Here is a 17,417-nt window from a genome sequence, read left to right as displayed (position 1 = left end):
TCATTATTATTACATTGAGTTTTGACATAGGACCGGGACATCCTTACGACATGTCATGAAAATGATGACTATCTTCCTATTCCTCTTGCTAAGCGCGAGATGAAACAAAAGGGACAATTTAATTATTAAATTAATATCATATTTATTAATGCCTAATGAGGGCGCGAAATCTGATGATATTATGGCATAAAAACTGGAAATTTCACTTTTGTAATTATGAATAGGATGCATCAGTTAATATAATTTATTTTTAACCATTAATGCGAGCGCAAATCGCGAGCTAAAATTTTTGATAAACCGTCATGAAAAGAGGATTTTAATTAGTTTGTTGTATAATCAATATTGAAACATACATAACTCGCCAATTAAAATGCCAGCGTGCAGCGCTAGCTGAAACGTCTTGACAATCAGACCTGAAAAGGGATATTTTGAAAACTTTATGAAATACACGAAAATAATAGGTACCTGATAAATCACAATTTGCGAGCGCGCAGCAAATGTTGATAAAACTATTCAGACCATAAAACTGACATTTTTACAGAGCACTTTTTAAAAATCAATTTGTAAATCACACAAAATAATGAAAGTTCGATCTCCGAGGTGAAATATGTTTTGTATATTGACTTCTAAACTTGATATTTGAGCTCCATATTGAACAAGATATGTAAATCACCTAACAGGCAATGCGAGCGCGAAGCGCGAGCGAAAATTTTATATAGTGGCACGAAAGATTCTTTTTATTTTCCAAGTCTTCCCTTCATCTTATTTTATGCACTCGTCGCCTTCTCTTCTTTTCTCCTCTCTTTTCCCTCCTTTTTTCCTTTTTCCTTCTTTCTTTCCCTTTTTTCTCTTTTTGCTCCGCCAATAGGGGGGGGGGGGGCCCTCGGCCTCCTGGATCCGCCTATGGGGACAAGGGGCGGGAAAATTTGACAAGCAAAAAAAAAAGGTTATCATCCCAAAAGTACGGTCATCTCGTCCCAAAATACATGTTTTATTTCGATTAAGAATGATGTATTTCTTACCATCATAAAAGACAAAAAATAGTAGGGGGACATTTGATATTGTGTCCCCCCTACTATTTTGAGTTGGGGGGACACGTCCCCCCTGTCCCCCCTGGGATTTCCGCCCATGTCTGTGTCTGGTCCCCCTCACCCCACCCCCTCTCCCCTCTCAACATGATCAATAGCTAACACCTGTGTCTGGTCCCCCTCACCCCCCTCTCCCCTCTTAACAAGGTTATTAGCTGTCACCTGTGTCTGGTCCCCCTCTCTCCCCCCTTTCTTTCTTTCTTTCTTTCTTTCTTTCTTTCTTTCTTTCTTTCTTTCTTTCTTTCTTTCTTTCTTTCTTTCTTTCTTTCTTTCTTTCTTTCTTTCTTTCTTTCTTTCTTTCGTTCGTTCGTTCGTTCGTTCGTTCGTTCGTTCGTTCGTTCGTTCGTTCGTTCGTTCGTTCGTTCGTTCGTTCCTCTCCTTCCTTCTTTCCTTCCTCCTCCTTCTTTCCTTCTTCTTTCCTTCTTCTGTGTGCGTCTCTCTCTTTCTTCTTCTTCTTTCTTTCTTTCTCTTTCTTTTCTTTCTTTCTTTCTTTCTTTCTTCTTTCTTTTCTTCTTCTTTCTTTCTTTCGTTCGTTCGTTCGTTCGTTCGTTCGTTCGTTCGTTCGTTCGTTCGTCGTTCGTTCGTTCGTTCGTTCGTTCGTTCGTTCGTTCGTTCGTTCGTTCGTCCGTCCGTCCGTCCGTCCGTCCGTCCGTCCGTCGTCCGTCCTTCCTTCCTTCGCTTCCTTCCTTCCTTTCCTTCCTTCCTTCCTTCCTTCCTTCCTTCCTCTCCTTTCTCCTTTCCCATCCTTCCTTCCTTCCTTCCTTCCTTCCTTCCTTCCTTCCTTCCTTCCTTCCTTCCTTCCTTCCTTTCCTTCCTTCATTTCTTTCTCTCTTTATTTCTTTCTCTCTTTATTTCTTTCTCTCTTTACTTCTTTCTAAACTTTCTATGTTGATAAGCCGAAAGTATCATCAGGGGGCATGCAGTGACATGGTATTTCGAAAGGGGGATTCTATTTGTTTCAGTTGAATTACAGGGGTAATATAGAGTATTATAACCCATTTTGTTTTCTTGTCAAGCTCTTCTTTCTTCTCACTCTCTATTCCCCCTTCTTCTTTTTTCCTAACTCCTTCAAAAATCTGCCCCTTATATACCGGCGCCCTTTTCCTTCATGACTTTACAAGGAAGATTGTGCAGTTATGTGTATTACACATAAAGAAGTACCACTCTTGATTATCCATCCTATTTCTAGATCAGGTCAATAACAAAATGATTATAAAATTTGATACTCATGAAGATAGGCATTATCCCCATACTTCATAAAGGCTTGCACGGTCTCAAATCCATTTAGCGAACATGCAAGCATTTTAAAGTACGAAAACTACGTATTGACAATTACCAATACGACCAAGCGACATAGGTTTCCGAGATTTGAAAGCGTAAGTGCATTATCAAACCCTCCTTTTATGTAGGTTTGAGCTCTTTGTAAGTTATATTTTGAATTTTAGATTCGTGCATGCATTTTACTTAAAGTACTCCCAAGTGGGCAGTTCCTACGGCTATTCAGAGCAAAGATTGTCCAAGGGTATCCTACGCACGGTCAAACTGGCGCCGGTCATTCTGTATCTAGGGATTTCTGTCAAGATCAGATTAAGACAAGGGGTCAAATAATGGTGATCTCCCCCCCCCCCCTCGGCGTGCATCTGTAGATAACTGTAGGATGTAATTGTCATATCACCCCAATTACACCCTTGCTAAATATACACACGCACACACACACACCCAATCTCACAACACCACATCCTACACATACACCAACTGACCAACACCAGGGGCGGCGGAATGTATTTTCGTTGGGGGGGAGGGGGCGAAGCCAAAAAAGGGCACTTATATGCCAAATGGGGCATTTTGGTGCAAACGGATAATTTCACCATGTTATTATATGTGTGAAGAAGTTGTGTGTTTTGTAGTAATTAAGTTGAGCAAAGTTTTTTAAAGTGATTTCTGATTGATAAGATATATATTTAGGTTTTTATTATCTTTATTTATCTAAAGAGGATGTGAATCTAACTAAAGAATTAACGCGAGCGCGAAGCGCGAGCTGAAATTTTTAATAAACTAACCAGAAAAGGAACCTTTTAAAGATGCATTTAGTGACTCATGAAAAGGATACGGGCTACATATCTCACCAATCGAATAAAACCCACCCTCACTCAGACATACAAAAAATCACAAATTTTTCGCGTCTTGCAATTAATTAATCAAATAGAGCTAACTGAATGATCAATGGCGATAGATGAAATAAAAATCACACCAATCTTTACTGGCTTGAAAATATACAAATGCAATAAGAGAATTTTCACTTATTCATTCTAATTGTAAAAAAGGGTACATCTGTGAAATATTCATCTAAAGCTACCATGAAACTACTCATTTTACTTCCAATGGTATATTTGTTTTGGCTTGAACACTGAATTACATTTTATTAACAAATTTTTATTTTCAGAGTGTCATTATACTTCATTCAAACTTTCCATGAGAAGGACATTTTAGGTCAACGAATGTGCTCTACCTGAGATGATGCAAATTTAAAAAATGCATGCCCGATTGTCCATAATGTACGTTTAATCTGAAATGTTATATTAATTTGATATTCATAACCATGATCATCCTATAATGAGTTTCCACATTATTCTATCAGCAAGTGTTTGTAACTGTCGGATAATGTTTTTTTAGGTGACGTAACATCTTCATTAATTTTTATTACTGTAGGGTTGAATGTGGCAGGCAATGAAGCTAAATTCAATGATATCGCCGTCAACTTGTAAGGTTTAATTGGTGTATTTTCTAATTGAAGCCTTTGTCAAGTAACCAATCATCTTTAGTGATTAGTGTAGGTTTACCATAGAGATATATTTATTAGTATATATCTCTATGGGGTTTACTTACTCTGTAAAAATAAAGGATTCACGATAAAAATTAAATGATGTGTATACACCTTCATCGATTTTTTGGCCCCTACTCAACCTCGTCCGTCCAACTCCTTACTTTCTTGGGATCTGGCAACATTGAAGCCATATCTAAAGCATAAATATATAATTTTGTATTTTTTTTGTGCATTTCCTCGACAAAGAGTCTCTTTATATACAGGCGAACTAAGAACAAATTGCAACTAGAAATTCATACACATTTGGATTGATTCAAATCTGTGTTAAAAACATATACTTTTTAAGAAACACATGTATTAGCCCTATAGAAAACAGTAATTCTTCTACACGCATAGAGACCATTTATATGGTATTATACGTCTCTAAGAACTGCTTGTTTATTTTCATTATTAACAAACGTTTATTATTTGATATGATTTTATATTAAGTCTTCCCCAAAAGCATGAATAATAATACATTTTGAAATTAAAAGTTCTGCAAAATCATCAGCTTTTTATCTGAAGATCTCCTCCCTATTCCATTTCATTTCATAATGTTTATGGGTTTCTTTCATTTAAGTTTGTAATCGTATAAATTGCAATTTCATATGTTTCGTTACAGTCCTCAGAACCCATTCAAAACCCACCCCAAATCTTATGTCATCAATATGAAAAAAAAAACAATATTCAGAACAGTGGTAATTGGAGACTGCGCGTTAAAAACTATCACAATTTTTCTTCATTTTTTTCCCTTACCACGCTTACTAGAGCAACTGAATATACAAAATAAAACTGTATTCTTACATCATAAATTAATGCATAAATGATCAAGTTAGATAACTTAGTCCAAGGTAGCTTTACTCTCATCATATTCATATTGATCTGCTTCCAAATAAAAGAATTCTGAATTGTGAAAATGATATTCGCTCTTCTCGCCGACGCTTGTGTCCGGGAAATTCATTATATTCATGTATTTCATTACATTTATGTATGTTATACGGCAGAGCTGAATAAAGCACGTTTGATTTTCTTATACCTAATTAATGAGCTTCCAAGCAAGGAAGAATAGCCTTGGATCTGTCTTATTCATAAACTTGAAAGTATAATTATGTGACACGGAATTTTACCTTTAAAAACATGAACGAAGAGATGCCCTAGTTCATTTTTTTTCAATAATGTGGGAAGAGATAGGCGTCGATAAAAAGACTATGTTCTATAATTTTTTTTATTGTTGATCATGTTGATGTTGCTGTTAATGTTTATTTGTAATTTTCATATAGACTTACATTTTTGTATCAGTTTTCTGAGAGGAAGAACTTTTCCAGGAAGAATCAACATTACGCCAATTCACCTCGAACATCATATCAAAAAACAAATATTCGGGATAATTAAAGTATCTTCCATTAAATCTCATACTGAGATTACGAAAGGGGAATCATGAAATTTATATTGAAGCATATACCCTTTTTTAGTCCATAGTCCCTACAACACAGTATAGGCCATATTGACCCACATATATGTCAGGGGCGGATCCAGGATTTTTCGAAAGGGGGGGGGGTACATTTCCCCGAGGGAAAATTTTAACAAGCAGAAAAAAGGGGGGTTTTAACCAAAAAATAAAGGGGCACGGGCCGGCTGTGCCCCCTCCCCCTGGATCCGCCATTTAAACTGAGCATCTGACCAGAGCGTACGTTTCTAGAGTCTCGCCTTCCCCGCATGATTTCAATATTCATGAAACCCAAATTGAAAGCCAAATACTGTTAAGATCATGCATTTTTAAACTTATGGTAAAACCTGTTTATCCACTATTGTGTTGGATCATGAGTATAGGCGTATATACCCTATCTCAATGTTCTGAATATTATATTGTTCAACATGATCCTAGAATCAGACCAGTGAAACCGGCTCCAAACCGACCGATTCGAAATAACGTAATAGCTTCGATCAGTTTCGTCGATGTCACTGGCTTACATATGGCGGGGGGGGGGCTTGGGGCCATCCCCCCAAAAAGGGTTTCATGACCAAGACAAAAGAAAAGAAAGGGAAAGATAAAGATGGAAATTCAATTGTTTCTGAAAATTAATCAAATCATATCCAAGAGTTAAGTTTTTTTTTTAAACGGTCAAAATTTATGCTCGCTCGCATCTCTTAAGAATGTTTGCTCTCTCCGCCTTATCTGCCCCCTCATTTTTTTTTTTTTTTTTTTTACTTTTTCGGGGGGGCTCATTACGCCATTGATCGATGTGACTGTTTTAATTGGTGCACAATTTTTATCATGTTTATGCTGCTTTCAGCGCTAGATTTTTTTTTCTGAAACAGATGCCCACGGAAGCTCACTCTTTTTCTCATTTTGACTTGAGGCCCGTAACACAAAGATTTGCAATCGTCGTAGAACTTTTTTTTAACGATTGATTGTAGTTTAAAAATCAAGTGAAGCCTACAATCAATCGCTAGTCATTGTGTCACAAGACCCAGGTTACATCAATATCGTTTTGATTAGCTAGAGCCAAACAATGAATATAAGGGGAAGGTCCATTCTCCGAACAGTTCTTTAGACCTTCAATTTGTTTAATGGACAGTACGAGTTAAAAAGGAAACCCATTCATCCTTTGTTCCATTTCGTAGATTTGACCGTTATATCTGTTTTCATTCAAGGATCTACGCCATTTTCCCCATTTTCTGTTTGAAAATTTCTCGTTGAGCTGATAACTTAATGTCAATACAATATCATACTCGAGTACGGAACCAATGGACACGAGTTGAGTGTGTCTTCTTTTTTTTTTAGAGGTTGCCTCCACTTATCTGAGACGCTCTTCATTTTAAGTGATACGCTCTTTGTGTTTTTTTTTTCTGGGTGGGGAGCAATAGTCTGATTTTTATTGAATGAGAAACTTCTTTTTTTGTTGGTTTTTTTTTTTGGGGGGGTAGCAAAATTTAAAACCAAAACAGATTTGCTTATCACGACGTGTCTTTTCATCTTTTAGTAATACCTGGTTGCTTATACTTTTTACTTGATATCGTGTTTGTATGATATTAAAAGCTATAAATATCTAGATTTGAACAACAGGAAAAGGTGCCCTATATGTGTGTTTTGTTTCAAATCTATCAAGCGATCGAAAGTTAATGATAGCACAAATGATAAAAAAGAAATGGCACGAAATGATTGACATCGAGAAACTAAATAAATTTAAGGAAACGTATCAATAGCTTTTACTACGTCCGTGATGCGCAATATGAAACACATTTTAATTAATTAGGGACTACCAATGGCGTAAAAATGGGGGGGGGGGGGCTTCGGGATTCACGACCAAGAAAAAAAAAGGGGAATGAAAAGGAAATCGAGAAGGATGAAATATGACAATATTCTCCTAATATCATGTCGAAATCTATCACAGAATTAGATATTTGTAATAACAAGTCGAAATTTTTGCTGGCTCGCAACTTTTTATAAATTTTACGCAAAACGCCTTAGTTAGCCCCCTCAAAATTTTTGGCTCATTACGCCACTGGCGACTATCCCTTATCGTTTACTATTTCAAGCAATATTTTAATCCCATTTCTTTTGAGATTATCATGCGGTAGATTGATTTACAGAAAAGATTCGAGTGAACAATTGTTTTCAAAGCTAAAACACACAAAATAACGAAGACTATAGGCCCCTGAAAATAACGAAAACAATTAAGCAAGTACAATTCAACATTAACGTTATTAACGGTGTGAGCTAAATCTGTCTGTCTTTGCATAAATTTTCTCGCGGCTGACGATTTGAAAATGATTTTTTTTTAATGAAATCAGCGCGCGTAACATCTGCTCTGCTTAAGCCAGGATATTATGCTGAATTACTGTAGAGCGCTTTGAGACTTTATTAGTATTGTAGTCACAATTGGGAAATACTGACCGTTCACACTATAAAATTAAATTTTAAATCAGCAGTAGAAAAGTAGGATGAGTGATAACCTTTTCCAAATATCCAACCTTTCATAAAGCTAAACGCACAATTTAAGTGTTATAGGTCGAATCATTTAAAGTGGTAAAGTCAACAATTGAACACGATTGTCACTCCTCCAACTTTTCAATTGCTGATTTAACATTTTACTTTTTTAGAGTGTTGGCTATTAATTCTGAATGAACTGCTAGTATATGCTTTATTGATGGGTGTGCCATGTAGACTGGAAAATTCAAATATTAAATTTATTCACGTACTTTATTTCAATATTCAGGAACAAAAGGTATGTACATCCGAGAAGAAGAGGAGACATCATGAAACTAATCACATTATTAGTCTGGAATTAATTGAATTTCGAGAATCAATAAATGTTACGAGCATACATGGATGGTTATAGGCTTTTAAGAACATTGGTAATGAGATTAATTCGATTAATCTTTATCAGAAACCAATGTCCCAACGTAATGAAATGATTATTATGTGTAGAAAATGAAAGGGCATAAAAAGAGAGATTATTTGGATGGTATATGCGAATTACAAAATCTATTTTCTGTCCTTTGGAATAAGTGTTTCAGTCGAAAAATGGAACATGTGAAAATGTAACATATTTTATGCGGTGCTCTAATCAGCCACTAAACGTTCCGAGATAATTACGCAAGATTGGTTAAAATGTATTTTATAGAGTGGTTGGCGTTCTTGGTACAAAGGGTTTGCGTTTACCGATAGCTCAATGGGGGGGGGGGGGGGTATCCAAAGATCTTGCACAGTGCAACAAACTTTCATATCGCACGTATAATGCCAAAGTGCAGCAGTGGCGCGACTATTCCAGACCTATCTAATCTATTATGACACTTCCTATGACATCATTGGTCGGGTTGGAGTCGATTTCGCTGGTGTGACTGGGACAGCTCGTCACGTTGTGACATGGATGACAGTTTAAAACTTGAGAGATCAGCGGTCTAGGGGTTAAGATTCTCGTCTTTCAATCTGAAGGACGTAGGTTCGATTCCAAGCCATGGCGTGTTTTCCTTCAGCAAGAAATTTACCCACATTGTGCTGCACTCGATCAACCCAGGTGAGGTAAATGGGTACCGGCAGGAAGTAATTCCTCAAAAAGATGTGCACACCGGAATCGGTAGACTAGCTTAGCCGGGGTAATATAGGAGCGCCTTGAGCACCTAGCACGGTGGATACGTGCGCTATACAAATCCTAGATTATTATTTAACCCAAAAAACCGCACTGTGTTCGATGAATAAACTTAAATTCATCACGCGATCAACTTTTTGCCAATCATAAACCCAGAGACTCCAAGCCCAAGAACCTTCTGATCTGCATATTCTCCCGCCTGGATCCCCTAGCAAACTGGAGACTCCAACTTGATGTGCGCTTCGCGCACATCACGAGCGCGAAGTCCCTTGCGACCGCCGGGGTCCAGGTCTCGCTCGCTAAAAGGGCCCAGGAAGCTAGGGTTCTAGATGCTCTCTCATGCTATCTCAGGCTAATTTGTCAATATATGATGGCACCAGTGGCGTAATGAGCCAAAATTTTTGAGGGAGCTCGATATGGCGTATTGCGTAAAATTAATAAAAAGTTGCGAGCGAGCAAAACATTCGACACTTTTACTTTAAAAATCCAACTTTGAGATAGATTTTGACATCATATTAAAAAAATGATATCATATTTCACCCTTCTCTCTTTCCTTATCTATTTTTTTATGAGGGGGGGGGGTGTACGCATTAGGATGGTACTTAGAAATTAACAATTCAATGAATCAAATCACACACGTAGGCCATATTAAAGAGGACCTAAAAAGGGATGATGCTAGCTAGTTAACTCGCGCCCGCTAAATTTAGGAGTACGAGATCGCGCGGAGCGTTGACGCTCTACTTACATGAAAGTCTTAACTTGAATATCGGCTTGGATATGAAATTTTGATTCCAGTTAGTTTTAAAAGGTGTTTGGGCGGGAGAAAGATAATTTTAAGCAGGAGAAAACACATCTTAAGCGGGAAACACAGGGCCTGGGCGGGAGATATTAAGTCTAGAGCGGGAGAACGGGAGATTTTGCGAAAATGGGCTTTCGGCGGGAGATCTCCCGCCGAAAGCGGGAGAGTTGGAGTCTACGTAAACCAGGTGATGAAACATGTGAAATAATAATGCAATCAATATAGGCCCTTATCAATATGATCACCTCCTTTTTAAACGCTATATGAACACGTCCTGATCATGGCCATGCTCAGAAGGGAATCGCCATGCTTGACCCTACCTATATACATACAATCTTATTTATTCATGTGAAATTAAACTATCGCAATTACTCTACCGCATGGACTATGTAAGCATAATATCGGACCGTGAGCACTTAACTTAATGTACCTTACCAATGTATGCCCTTCTGCGTGATTAGAATGTCAATATTAATATCCCACCGTCTATAATTATAGCCTTCAACTTTTCATATATAGGGCTTCGTCTCCGGCAGAACATTTCCTAACACCATGAGCACTCCGTAGGGCCCTTGGAACGATTTTTATCAGGTGCAGGGACCGCGGAACCGAGGGGGGTGGGGGGGGGGGCCTTTCTGGAAGGTCAAATATTTCCTAACAAGCCAAAATGAAAACACCCCAAAAGTAAGAATAAAAAGAGCTCAAAATTATTACAAGACCTAACCATCATAGGACAACCCCTTCAAAGAAACCAACTTTATAACCAGCTTTAAGCGGCAGATCGGATAAAATTTGGATGAAAATACCCCCCCCCCCCTTATTGGCGAGTCTGGATCTGCTGCTGGGTACGACTTCCGTCCTATCTTTATATATATGTATACTTAATAATTATGTCTCACTCTGTTTCCAGAAACGGCAATTTTTAATGATCGAATAAAAGTAACTTGTTATGTAGAAGGACAAAAAATGTATGTTCTTCCTCGCAACACTGAAGCGATAATGACAAGAAACCAGTTTTATGTGACACTAACATGAACATGGAGTATCACTTAACATACGAGATAAATGCCAGTTGTGGTAACGATCTCAGAATGACTTTTTACAGAATCCAATATAATGACCACCGAAGTGTCTGTTTGTATGAATGAAAAATATGTACCAAAGGATTCTGGAAGAAATTGCGTAATTGCTGAGAAATTAGCAAAATAAGCGCGGATTCGGGCACTTCCGTCGGGTCTTTATTCCAGTAATAATAATACACTGTCCCACATGTGCTATCTGTGTTGGCGACCTTTAGTGTGATCGTTTTTCAGCTTAGATTTTATGATTTCACAAAGTTCAGTTAATGTAACTGTACCAGATCTAGATCCACGATGATATAGTAATACTTAATCTTGGTTTTACAGACTTTCTCACGAAATCAGTGTTTTACTGCAATTCATTTAGCTTTAAAAAAGGCTTCATATAATTCATGAATTATGAAATTTATCAAGTATAAGATCAAAACAAATATATGTGGCTTAAATTATTTCCTCGCACGGGCAAATCACGGGCAATTCATTCTTTTTAATACAAAATTAAATCTATGTATTATTCAGTAATCAAGAAAACGGAGTGAGTTGATTTTAAGCTCTTCCAGCTTCTCGCGGATAATAGAAATGGATCTGTCATTGATGAACCATTTAAATATTGGATTTATATTTTTTTTTCCTTTTTCTCAAAGTATACAAGCCGCCTTTAAAATGTAAAATAAACATCAACGATTGAGCTTATACATCTTTTTATAGAGGAAACCCGACCCGAATTTGTTTTAACGAAGAGAAATTAAATTACCGGAGAGGCGAGAAATTAAGAACTACCCACTTAAGCATACATGACAATCATGAGATTATGGTCCATCTAGTAAAGACGAGACAACCCTCTCCCACAGGCGTCGAAATTCGAGGGTACCCTACCCCCTTCCGGGATTGCCACCCATGACCTGATAGGGCCTACAAGAGTATCATGAAATCGATGTTCGTTCAAAATGTTCAGTGATAGGGTGCAACCCGGCCCCCCCCCCTCCTCCCCCTCCTCCAACTTTCTTTGTTTGAGAAACTTGGTTGCTTCGCCCCCTCGCTTTTGTGTTTTCATCGAAAATTTTTATGCGTCCTCCCCCTCCCGGAAAATTGTCTAAGTACGGCCATGGTTATATACCAGGTCTTTTGCATGGTCTCGAAACAAAGTCGAAAATGCCATTTGATAAGATATCCATTCAAGCAGCCAATCCGCTGGTTGATTACTTTTAACTTTCAAACATAATATGTCTGCTTAAAAAAAAATCTAACAATGAAAATAAAATCAATGAGACAGTTATTTTCGCCGACTGCTGGCTTGAAACGGGTCATACAACAAACCACTCTCCCTACTTACATACTTGAAGAGGGCAGGGGCAGGGTGCTCCCTGACATTAAATTGATGACCTTTGTATTTTTTTTCTTCAGTATTACCTGATGATGTTTTGAAAGGTACAGCGCTGCCCCCTCAACAGGTGTATTGATGCTAAATATTCTTTATGGAAGTATTGTACGTTATTTGCTACCATCAAAATAAGATTGCGGAAGACCTGTCTCACTTCAAACATCAATAAAACTTTAAGCACATATTTCCGCATTTCAAATTCCAGTCGTTCATAAAGTATTGCGAAACCATCAAAACTCGAATGCTTACCGATGTTTCTCAGGCTGTTGTGGAGAGCGACGGCGGCGATGATCATGATATTCCCGACCGTGCCCACCAAAGCGATGGCGACTGTCCATATCTGGATGAAGGTATTGATGCCTATCTGGTCGGCATAGGGGTTGATGTAACGCGAAGTCTCGTTCGACAGCAAATTCGACGGCGGTAGGCTCTGTGTTCGGAAAACAAAAAAATATATGATCAGATATTTAAATGGAAAAAAAAATCCCTTGGGAAATATAACTTGTTGCATTCATTGTGTGAGTCTCAAATTCTCTATATTATACCATTAATAATTTTTCGGTCGTACACAATGTTATGAAACAAATGGGCTACTAGTATTCTGACCAGTGCCTTTTAAAAGTTTTTTAATTGGAATATAGTTGGGGGAAATGACTGAATATTTAGTTTTGGTTTTTAATACTGCGTTCAAAATAATACAATACATAATATCAAATGTGTCTACATAATCCATAATGTAAACAAAATTTATAATGCATAATCTTGAACGTGATTACTAGGAGAACGATTTTTAAAAATTATTTTAATAAATCAAATAATGAGAATATGGCGGCACGTTTTTCTCCAGTTCTCAATTTATGTCTTCCAGCTCATGCTTTCCAGCCCATTTCACAATTTATTAATCATGCAATATTCTTCTTCTTCTCCTCCCCTTCTTCTTATTTTTTTTATCGCCTTGTTCTTTATCTCCTCCTTCCTCTTCTTCTTTGTATACTCCTCCTTATTCGTGCTGTTGTTGTTGTTGTTCTTCTTCTGCTGCTGCTGCTGCTTATTCTACTACTACTACTACTACTACTATAACTATTATTAATACCAATAATATAATATTGTTACTGCTACCGCTACTGGAACTTTACATTTTCATTTTAGTTCAGTTATCGTCATCACAACAAATTTCTGGAATATGGGAAATTAAAAATGATTTTTAAATTCTCGTTGAGAGCTAAAACGAGCTTGCAAAAACAATATTCTGAGAATATCTAAGTTACAGAATTTGTTCAATTAAAAATTCTTCTTTGTGTTAACCGAAAATGAGATACAACCTTCTTTCTCTAAGGGGGAATGAATAATGATAATAATGCATGTATAAAAAAAAATGAAAATGAAAATATACACGTAATGTAATATTATATAATATATTTGTCAAACATGATTTATACTTACAGTGAAATTGAAATCCATGGCATAAATGTTATCCGGGCTATCAAATCTGTTTAGCTTCAACAGGATCGCCTCGGGCCAACCTTGCAGACGACACGATTGACATCGATATAAATGGTATCGGCGATCGCGGCGAGATCACCTTTTTTTGCGCTCCCGCGCATTTAGAATCTTCTGATTATTGACAAGCGAGTGAATGACAAGGCAGGGAGTTCAACTGAATTATATAGATGAACTAAAAGATTATTCCGATTCGGACGAAGCCATGCATACGTCATCAGTCTCTTCATGATGATCATGGGGAATGATTTCGCACGTGTTTGCTTTTAAAAGGAATAAAAAATGCACATCAAAATAAAATAGATGTAAAAGCCCTACACTGAAATACAAAGGCCGGAAAGCTAGCAATATTACCCCCTAGATTTTGAGGAACTCTCGGAGAAGATTTGTTGATTACCCCTAAGTAAAGATATTTCTGGAAGAGGTGCTAAAAGATCCCATATTTAATTCTGATCCGTTTTCTAAGACCTTAATGTGTATTCCTTTCCGTGAATAAATCAGCAATGTGACCATCTGCCCTGCAAAAACGTCGGTGTTAATTTAACACCAGCCTGGTATCTATATCGGTCCACGTTAGGCTAACACCAATTTGGAATTTAAGCAACACCAATTAGTGTTAAACTAATATCGGTTTGATTCTAAACTGGTGTTTCAACACCTCTCGGGTGTGGACCGATGTAGATACCAGGCTGGTGTTAAATTAACACAGGCGTTTCTGCAGTGTGTGTGTGTGTGTGTGTGAGGGTGTGAGGGTGTGTGTTTGTGTGTATGGGGTGCAATCAGTATTGTTATCTCTTTGGATCCGCTGGTAATTGTTAAAAAGAATTGTGTATAATATTAATTACATGACTTTTATCACGATCGGATTTAACGCTGTATTCACATCTACTGAAGATTAGTCGCTAGAATCATTTTCGTCAGAGATCATAATTATGAGGGGCTTTTAAGGTTTGGAACGCTTGTTAGCAATAGATTAGTAATGAAGTTATATAATTTTGTAATATTTACTTTGATAGTGAAGAGTAAGCCTTCACATAATACACTTATACTTTAAACCTTACATTAATGGGCAATATTTCAACCCAACCATCCTTGTATGTTTTCTTGAATATTACTCGAATGAGTGGGTGTGTGTTAGTGTGTGTGTTTAGGTGTGTGGGAGAGGGTGTGGCTAAGTTTGTGTTATTTTTATTGTTATATCTTTTTGGGGTGGGGGTTGTATACGTTCTTTGTATAATTATGTTTGGTGGTATACCTTTGCTTTATTTCGGAGAAAGATGAAGAATATACTGAAAAAAAATTATGACAATTATTATCTAGCAGATACAGAGACAGAGAAAAAAAGGTGATCCAAATATTTCCTGCTATTGGGCCATCACATTACAAGGAAAAACAAACAGCTTGAGACAATTTCTTTTTTTCGTCAGTTTTTATTCAATTTAATTGAGAGAAATTTAAATTTAAAACTGACATGGGAACCAAAAGCAAGGGGATTTTATCCTCTTTTTTGTTTTCTTTATGATTGAGATGTTGATGAATGGTCATCTCTTAAACTTTTATTTGGCGTTTTTATCAAGTGTATAGTAATTCAAAGCATTAGAATAGTAATCTATGAGCGTTTGATAAAGACATGGAAATTTCATGGACTGAATGACACATAGAATTAAGGATCAACTGAGCAATAGCTCACTGAATCGAATGCAGAGAGCGATGTAGCGACAAGTAGTTCCAGCTCTGTATCATTTATTTTAACTTGAATGTAACACTCGCATAATAAGGGTTTTTAAATATTCCGCATCACATTTCTTCATAATAGTTTTAGAGTTGAAATAGCTATTGAATATTCGGCGTAGTCAACCAATATAAAAGCTGAGTATCCGGAGAGCAAGATAAGATATCTTTTCTTAGATCCTTTAGAATCGAAACGCATTATGTCCATCATCAGATCAATTCAAAGTGTTTCGACATTTTGATATCAATTAAGAAATTGCCCATTCTAAATGGAAGATCTGGGAATTTCGAGAAAGTCTTGAACACGTGAATGATCAAAAGAACGAGTCAGAAAGGAACAAAATATTAAGAGAAAGAGAGAGAGAGAGAGAGGGGGGGGGGCTGGAGTTCGCCTTATATTTCTTTACTATCATGTTTGTAATGAGCATGATTTTTGCTTTTAAATCGCAAATAAAAATCATGAACTTTAATCATTGCGTTATCATACATTATTTCACACAAAGGTAATGTGACACGTTAGGAGGTTACACTATTTATTTTGCTAATATCTGACTAAGTATTACTCAATCGTTAAGATCAAGAATATTACAGTGTACGAGTCTCAGATCTCCGGCCATAATGGTTAATAGTAGTTTGGGGAAAGCGTCTTGGCGACTCGAATTTCATATGCCGTCATAAATTTAGCTCGGCAATGTCTGATCTCTCAGGTCAATGTGACCAATATTAGTGTTGATTCGGAAAATGCACGAATAAGTAAAGTTAAGTAGGTAGGCCTATGGTAGTGATTCAATGAAACTAAACGTTGCTGTTTTGTAATCGTCTTTCTTGTGTACTGCTTTGATTATTGCCGTCGACATTGTTGTTGTTATTGTTTAAGGACTGATTTTGGGATGCATAAACCCCAGTCCCTCTTAGAAAAAGAAAATAATTGGGTGAATTGAATTTGATAGAGAAATTTTGTGGTTTCGATGAGTGACGTCACGACATGCAGTGTATATAGATCGAGTAAGTGGTCTGATGAGCTCAGGTCACATTTAAGTAATGTCCTTAATTATTCTCAATTTGTGTATTACACGTTATTATTATCCAAGGGGTCTGTTGGTCAGCGATCAGCAATGTGTGTGCATTTGTGTTGCGAATGTTTGTTTTGGGTGGGTGAGTGGGTGTGTCTACGGTGTGAGAGAGAGAGAGCTAGGGGAGGAATTAAGAGAGAGAAAGAGAGAGACAGAGAGAGAGAGACAGAGAGAGAGAGACAGGAAGAGAGAAGGGGAAAGATCAATCATCAATTTTTTTTTGCTCGGTCGCTACAAACTAAGAAAGAGGGGTTCAATATTAGTTTTCACCCTTCTAAATCAATGGAAGCTCTCTTTCGTCACAATTTTGAGGCCTTTGCACCTATATGGGTGCAGAATTCAGATACAGGTACCCATATTTTGCACCATAAATGGCACAGAGTTGTACCTTTATGAAATGTTAAAGATTTTGGTCCCTTTTGAATGCAAATAGATATTGCTCAACGATGCAAGTTTGCCAAATTTAGGGTGCAGTGTAAACAAAAAATGGTGCATTTTACGGTATTCATTGAGTTAGCAATTATCATGCTTGATCGCTACGCCCCCCCCCCCCCCGGCACAAGCAACCCCATCTAAGGTTAAAATAACCGTTTTTCTTGCTCTGTCACAATGTACACAGAGACCTATACGACTGTGCGGCACACAAACACTGAGCGCTTTTAGTACAAAATACAAACTTTTTGTGAAGAAATTAAATTTTTGTGTCTCAATTGCTGCACTCTCTCGCATTAGAAAAAAATAAGAAGATAATTATGCCCTGTGGGAAAGGAAAGAAGTGATACTTTCACTGCATATTTTTAAATTTTGATT

Source organism: Lytechinus pictus, chromosome 13, assembly GCF_037042905.1.
Source record: "Lytechinus pictus isolate F3 Inbred chromosome 13, Lp3.0, whole genome shotgun sequence".
Classification (NCBI taxonomy): domain Eukaryota; kingdom Metazoa; phylum Echinodermata; class Echinoidea; order Temnopleuroida; family Toxopneustidae; genus Lytechinus; species Lytechinus pictus.
This window is presented reverse-complemented; position numbering follows the sequence as displayed.